The sequence below is a fragment of the Monodon monoceros genome, unplaced genomic scaffold (genome assembly GCF_005190385.1).
Source record: "Monodon monoceros isolate NGI ecotype Baffin Bay Population unplaced genomic scaffold, NGI_Narwhal_1 Super_Scaffold_5, whole genome shotgun sequence".
Classification (NCBI taxonomy): Eukaryota; Metazoa; Chordata; class Mammalia; order Artiodactyla; family Monodontidae; genus Monodon; species Monodon monoceros.
The window spans coordinates 5,493,645-5,502,170 of record NW_021703782.1 but is presented as its reverse complement, the minus strand read 5'-3'; positions in this window follow the sequence as shown (position 1 = coordinate 5,502,170).

The following is an 8,526-nucleotide window of genomic DNA, read 5'->3' as shown; positions in this document are numbered from 1 at the left end:
GAGTTGGTGACCTTAGCAATCAGAAACAACAACTAAAACAGCTTTGCTACATGTATGGTAAGCCTTGCCCCGCTTCTGATGATTTAGAAGAAGAAGCACAGTTGGTCGAATGCAATGTGTTTTGGAGAAATTTAAGAATATTAATTCCCATCAGATCACAGCAGTCACTATCAGGAAAGTAATTCCCACATCCATTGCTTTTGATTACTTTCCCTTTCTGCGGTTAAGCAACATAAGCAAAATGAAGTGAAGTCTGTAGGTCAAGAACAGTCAGTAAACCTTCCTCAGCTACTTCGGAAGCCTCTTCTGATTGTGCCATGGCCCAATGTTTCCCTTAAATTTGCGTCCTTTCTCAGTTTCATGCACTTCTTCTTGCTTAATTAGTTTCAGAAATCGCTGTCACTACCTGGGAAAGCTTTCAAATCACAGATTCCTACTTACAGATGGATAAACGTGAATTTATTGGGTAAACACACTTACGTGGCTTCCGCTGTTCCTTGGGCTCCCTGAGCTCTGGTGCCCCCGGGCTCACTTGGAGAGGGTCAGTGCTCTTCCGTTAACAGTGAAGAAGCTCAGAGCTATCACACAGTGGGACCCTTCTGCCTTAGCTTTACTGAGGTCCAGGCCATTGGAACAAATATCTCCCCCAAGGGACTCTATATAACATATCTATATTTGCCATTTCCACCAATAAATAGAAATTCCGTATATAATTTGTATACATCTCAGCTCGTATTGGATCCTTTTCTTTTTCTCAGATTCCTTTAACTACTGACAATGCCTAGTGAATATCTTTACTGTATACATTTAGAAAGGGGTAAAAATGTCAGTATGAGCTGGGAAAGGGAGGATGGTCGTTCTCTGAGCTGTGCTCTTCCAGTGGGGAATTCCACAGGGGTAGGGGGTGGTGAGAGCAGGTCAGAGTCATGAGAGATTCCCTCTAGTCAGGGACCTGTGCCCTTTGAGACTTTTTCCCTGTCCACTGCCTAATGGCATGTATTTTGACTGTGCCTCATTTTTTTTCTCCTTGGAGCAGCAATTATAAAACAACTCGCCACATCAATCTAAATACCCAGTGAAGGTATATTTCTTATGCTTTAGAGTGTGGGCTTCCATTCATATTGCTTTTCTCCCTCTCTCAGTCTCTCTCTTTCTTTCTGCTCCCCGTTTTCGGGGTTGAGATATGCTACATACTGAGAGGAGTACAGGGAAGGATGGATGACATTATTCCTGCCATCCATCCATCCATCTGTTCAACACAATTGTAAACATCTAGTATATACATATTTTAGATAAACCGATTTCTGTCTTCACAGGTGTATTGGTGGAGGAGCATTTGGGAGCCTTCTGTTTGTTATTTGCTTTTTGTTTGTATTCTTTTGGTTGGTTGATTTGGTTCTAAACCAGAAGGTTTATTTTCTCCTCATTTTTGCTGCAGCTGCAATATAGCTTGTGAGGAACAGACCCTGCAGAAAATAGCTTCATTTCATGGAAGTCCCCCCAATTTCATTTGTCTCAAGATGCACTAAAATTGAACAAACATGGCACCGCCCACATTCTGAAGATGAGGCACATTTATTGGGAAGGTCCATCAGGCCTTATTACCTCACTTTGATGAGGGAATTACCCCTGTGCAATGAGAAACCAAGGAAGTAAATTAGCAATAAAAACCTAATGTTCTTCTTCACTATTTTGTTTTACTGCTAAGTTGCCTGACAGCAGCCTCCTTCCAAAATCCTCATTCATCAAGTAAAACACGATTCTACTGGCAAATCTACATAAAGCAAACTATAAAATAGCAATTTTTAATATTGTGGGAGGTATTTAATAATTCAATAACCTTATAAGTTCTACTTCCCTTTTAAATTAAGTATATACAATTACATATCACAACAGAGGAGAAGACTATATTTCCTTTATAAAGCACCCTCATTGTAAGTTTTTACTTATATTTTCTAAATTAAATTGGTTATTACGATGTTATTTCGATACCCTGATTTGATGAATGAAGACATTAGGGCCATTTCAAGTGGTGAATAGCCTAGATATTTTAATCTAGTTATAATAGCCTATAAACAATTTTAGTTTGGAAAAAGCTTCATTCCCAAACTTAAAGATAGCAAAATAAGGGCTCCCCTGGTGGCGCAGTGGTTAAGAATCCACCTGCCAATGCAGGGGACACGGGTTCCAGCCCTGGTCCAGGAAGATCGCTTGTGCCATGGAGCAACTAAGCCCGTGTGCCACAACTACTGAGCCTGCACTCTAGAGCCCATGAGCCACAACTACTGAGCCCACGTGCCACAACTACTGAAACCCATGCACCTAGAGCCAGTGCTCCACAACAAGAGAAGCCACAGCAGTAAGAAGCCCGCGCGCTGCAATGAAGAGTAGCCCCTGCTCGCCACAACTAGGGAAAGCCCGTGTGCAGCAACGAAGACCCGATGCAGCCAAAAAAAAAAGAAAAAGAAAACCACATAACCTACATGATGTCAAAGAACGTTCCAATAAGAAAATCTAAGTACTCAAACCCAAATCCACTTTGTGAACACTGAAGGGGGTCATGATGATATACCACCCCCCAAATATACCACTTTTGGCATAGGAATTATTTTGACCTCAGGCATTTGGGTGCCTCAACTCCTTTATCTGCCTGAAAGCAGAGCCTACCACAAAAAAAGCAAAAAAACTCAATTTTCATAAATCCCCACCCAAGGAAGAATACTAATCTTCTCTGTTTGGAGACAAGAAGTTGGCACTGCACCCAAACTGACATGGTCACAGAAACTGTCATACCTCCCAACTGTTCCCCTAAGGGCCCATTGGTATTTCCAAAAAGTCACTTGTCTTTTCATAAGTCCCCTTTCTCCCCCTCCCCTTCTAATAACTCATTTGTTCTCCTAGAAGTGACCTTTTGCCCCAGCTAGCCTCATGTCCAGTGGTCCCCAACCTTTTTGGCACCAGGGACCAGTTTCATGCAAGACAGTTTTTCCACAGACAGGGTGGGGGAGTGGTTCAGGCAGTAACTCGAGCAATGGGGAGGGATGGGGAGTGATGGGGAGCGACGAGGAGCGACGGGGAGTGGTGGGGAGCGATGGGGAGCGATGGGGAGCGGCAGATGAAGCTTTACTCGCTCGCCCACCACTCACCTCCTGCTGTACGGCCCAGTTCCTAACAGGCTGTGGACCTATACTGGTCCACGGCTCAGGGGTTGGGGACCTCTGCCCTAGTCAGAAGGTGCATACATCCCAAATTCTAACTGCCTCTTTGAGTTACATTTCTTTGTGAATTCCTGTGCATAAGTTTATATCTGTTTTTTTTTTCTTGCTAATCTGTCTTTCATCAGTTTAACTCACAGCCCCCCTAAAACTCAACTAAGAGAGTAGAGGAAACGTTTTTTTTCCTCTCCAACAACCCTTAACTTTTGGCTATGTGGGTTCAGGCTTAATATTTCGTCTTATTTTGTTAGTGTCTTTAAGAAGAGGCTGACCATATGTTTTGGTTTCCCCAGGCCTGGTTTCTACCTGCTTTTCCTCCATCATTTTTTTATTAAAAAAATTTTTTTAACTGAAGTATAGTTGGTATACAATGTTGTGTTAATTTCTTCTGTACAGCAAAGTGATTCAGTTATACATACATATATATATATATATATATATACATTCTTTTTTAATATTCTTTTCCATTATGGTTTATCATGGTATATTGAATATAGTTCCCTGTGCTATACAGTAGGACCTTGTTGTTTATCCATTCTATATGTAATAGTTTGCATCTACTAACCCCAAACTCCCACTCCATCCCTTCCCCAACCCCCTCCCCCTTGGCAACCACAAGTCTGTTTGCTATGTCTGTGAGTCTGTTTGTGTTTCATAGATAGGTTCATTTGTGTCATATTTTAGATTCCACATATAAGTGATATCCTATGGTGTTTGCCTTTCTCTTTCTGACTTACTTCGCTTAGTATGATAATCTCTAGTTGCATCCATGTTGCTGCACATGGCATTATTTCTTTTTTTTTTATGGCTGAGACGTATTCCATTGTATGTGTGTGTGTGTGTGTGTGTATATATATATATACCACATCTTCTTTATCAATTCATCTGTTGATGGACATTTAGATTGTTTCTCCTCCATCATTATTAATCATACCTCATCTCATTCTCAAAATATTTCTGGTTTGTCTGACGAATTACCCGGTCACCCTATCCAAGAATCACGTTGCTGAATTGTAAGCTGCCAGAGGACGGGCTTTCATTAAATGTAAACATGTCTCATTTACATTTTGTTCGCCAGTCCTGTTCATTCCCATGTTTCATCACGACCACACTCCTGCAGGGAAGACTTAGGGAGGGTAGAGATTCACCCAGTTTCAAGGGGGAGACCAGGGCTGCAGCCAGGGCCAGCGCATCATTTTCTGAGAGCTCACCAGACATTTTTCTCCTAGCTATGTGGACCTTTGGTTCTAACGTGAGGCCTCACTCACGTTGGGACTCAACAAACATTTACCTCATTAAATTAGAGTGTCCAGTCCTCAGAGAGAAAGACCAGCCTGCTGACATCGCCTGAAACAGTTTTCCCTAGTCCGAGAGAAGAGCCTCGGAGGGCATGGCCTGCAGGGAGACTGGGGCTTTGGCTGCTCTCACATGTCTCTTGAGCCCGTTGAGAAAGACTCTCTGATCATCGAGTCAGCAAAGGAATGACGCTGACCTGATGTTCTGACTTGATTTTGGAGGAAGTTTATCAGGATAGATAGAAATAGGGGAGAATTCATGAGACAGGAGAGGAGAGGAATTTCCCAGGGGGCCTTGGGGTCCCCTGCGCACCCGGTGGGCGGCTCAGGCAGCTCCTGCAGGGCACGTGCCGGCCCCGCGGTGGAGACGTCCATCAGCCTCCTTAGAAGCTGCGCCCGAGTGCAGCGCGTTTTCCCACAGCCTTTCTCTCTGGCCATTTTAAACCTCGCTGCCGCTGCCCCGCCCCCACGGGCGGCTTTCTGGCAGCCGACTGATGTCTGATGGATGTCGGAACAAGGTCATTAGCTCTCCTCCGGTTCAGGCTTTCCTGCCTCTCCCAATCAAAGAGCCTCCCATCCACGTCCAAGGGCATTTATTATCCGGATGAACTGGCCTCGAGATGGCTTTCTTTTAAACATCGCAGGGACTCAGCATAGTTATTTCATCCTTGTTTGAGCTCCCATTCTTTAGAAATCCTTGTGTTCCCGCCGAAGGCGCTTTTCGGGGCGGTGCAGGTCTGTGTGGGTCTGACTCTGGCCACTTGCTGGGGGTGGGGGGATGTGGGTCGGGGAGACGGTGATGAAAGGTAACTGCTTGCTCAAGTGCAGCATTTCTTTTGTGAGATTGTCTCTTTGACATCTCAGCCACTCCAGCACTTCCCCGCTGCTTCCTCCAGGACAGTAAATGAATTATTTTGAGGAAAGCAAGACATGGCTGTTTCTCTTTCTCTCTCTCATCCTCACCGGTGCCACAGCCCACCTCCTCTCTGCAGGGTGCGGGAGCCTTGTTGGGGACCCCTGGGTCCCGTGTTCTTACTCCTTTCCAAGAATTCAAAAGTCCTGATGACAGAAGTGTGTCTTTTTGAGATGAGATGCACTGTCTAGTTTTGGCTCTAAAAGGAGCTTTTGCACCTGCTGCATTTTTTTTTCCCTGTAAGATCTGAACACATGTGGCTGGGATGATTGGCCACATTATACATCACATAACAAGCAATTTGCTGGGTGACAATCTGAATAGCAAGCAGCGGTAAAGCAAAATTCTTTTGCCCATCATATGTTCTCCTTCATGCATCCATGGTACACACACATACACACACACACACACAACTAGAAAACTACTTGGAAAAAAGTGTAATTTGGAGGATTTACTCTGTGTGCCCCTAGGGGTTAGAATTTAAATACACTGAAAACAAAAAGACCTATTCTCAGTTAACTTTTATTTTTGAAGACAGAGGACAAGCGAGAAACAAACTTTAAAAAAAGATCTTCGTATTTATTTTCAATGAAAAGAAGGTTACAATCCAAGATAACCACACTTCCAACATGGCAGAAATACTAAGCTTTTCTTTACTTTCTGCAGCTGTTTCTAAGGAAGTTACTCAGCTGAGTTGGACATAGTGAGATACTGTTACACTTAGAAGACTTTTAATTAAACTTGCAGCATTTTTCAAAGATGAGAGGAACCATAGCTCAGTCACATCTGCACAATGTTTGTGAAAAGAGCTCAGCCAGGTATTTGCCACCAAAAAAGTAATGTTTCTTTTCTCAAGACAGAACTTGAGAAAAAGCATGGTCTAGGTTAGACAGGCTGATATACTGAAAAACAGTGTTAAGTAAATTATTTAGCTATATTATGCCTTTGTTTTATTTTCAATACCATTCTATAGTAGCATGAGGCTCATTAACGGAGGAAGGAACAATAATAATTGAATTATTAACACGATGCTTAATGCCAGGCACTTAATGGTAGGGGCCTTGACCTAGTTGATACCATAATACTGCCTATTCTTGGTCTTTCAGCTCTGTGATCTCGACTTAAAGAGCTTTAAAATTAGGGGTTTGGGATTAACGGATACTCTCTACTTTATATAAGATAGATAAACAGCAAGGACCCACTGTATAGCACAGGGAACTATATTCAATATCTTGTAATAACCTACAATGGAAAAGAATCTGTGTGTGTACACACACACACACACACACACACACACACACATATGTATAATTGAATCACTTTGCTGTAGGCCTGAAACACTGTAAATCAACTATACCTCAATTTAAAAGAATTTTAAAAATGAAGAGCTTTAAAAGAGAAACTTTCCTCTGGCAATAAATATTTATTGAAGTGAGTTACACTCAGTTCGGATTTTGAATGAGTTGGGATTTTATCATTTCTAAGAGAGGTCTTCTAAATGTAATACATGGTTTCTAAACACATTCAACAGCAATAAAACTAGCTTCAAAAGGTATTTTCAAAATGGTGAGACTGTTGATCTAAGCCAAAGGGTGGATCCCAGACCATCAGGATCCTCATTGCCTAGAAACTTGTTAGAAATGTAAATTCCTGGGCTCTACCCCGGATTGAATGAACCAGAATCTTGGATTGGGGGTGGGAAGGTGGTCCAGCAATCTATTTTTATTTTATTTTTTTGGCTGCCCCCCCCCCCACCCCCGCCACCGAAGGCTGAACCCATTAATACTCCCAAAGTGCACAGTATTTGCTTAAGGATTTCTCCTCCAGAGCTATGCGAATAGCTTTAATAGATCACTTCTCCCAAGTACCCTGGAAATCTCATTAAGAGGGACTAATCCTGAATGCAGTTTGGTGTTCTCCCTTTAACAAGCTTAGGGGAAGAAGAGCAAATATAATTAAGGGTTAAAAACAGAGGCTCCCATGGAAGGATTGTTCCCACCAGTGAAGTAGTTCAAGCCCTCTCGTATTTGGTTTGACTATGAACCAACGACCCTACAGTGAGGTGTGGACACCACGGAGACTGGAAGAAACTGAGGCCTCAGCATCCAGGCCTGGGTCCTCATCCCAGCTCTGCTGTGAACTTGTTGTGTGACCTTGATCTGGGCACACCCCCTGGGCACAAGTCCTGCACTTTCTTCATAAGGATGGTAATAATCCTCTACCACAGAGGTGGTTACAAGGGCAGAAGGAGATAAATGTAAAATCACTTTAAAAACAAAAGCAATATTGCAAATAGAATCTATCTATCTATCTACCTATCATCTATCGATCTCTATCTCATACCATGATATTGAGAATTAATAATATGGCTACTGGTGGGCATCTACTGTTTTCAACTTGGAAAAGTAGAAAATGACCTAGTTAATTTCAAATCAATTTTTTAAATCATGAAAAAAACCATTTAAACTAGAATCGTCTTGATTCAACAAAACAATGTAGATGGGTGTAAGAACTCTTAATTAAAAAGCTTCCATGAAGCAACTTGTAAAGAACCATGTGAATGCTTTAGACGATCACCAAATAGAACTGGTTTTCGTCTGGTCCTGTGTGAAGGGATGGGGTGAGACTAGTTGATTTCTTGTAGACTCTGGGCCTTCATAAGTACGGGAACTATGAAGTAAACAGGCAGGTGGATTATAGATAGAGTGAGCATAAAATTTGCTGTCCAAACTAGGACACTTTTAAGAGTGAAAGGGGGCGCTGTTGATAATTACACAGGAAGAAACCAGGACTGTCCCTGGTAAACCAGGACCTATGTCACTTAGTTACAAACTCACCCTTCCTAAGGTGAGTGATGTCAGGATAGAAGATTCTGCAATGTCCAGCCTTTCTGTACTGAGGTTAACCTGGGCACACGTGGGGTGTGGCAGACTCTAGGGACCCTGGGGGCTGTCTTGTGGTGAGCTGAAGGGGGCCACTTCAGGCCGGAGGGACAGAAGAAATGTCCCCAGGTTTCTCTGAAGCATCACACACGTGCCTGAGCTATCGTCTGCTGAGAAGCCGTGGTACCGGACACACCAGCCTGACGTGTCAAGCGCGGCGA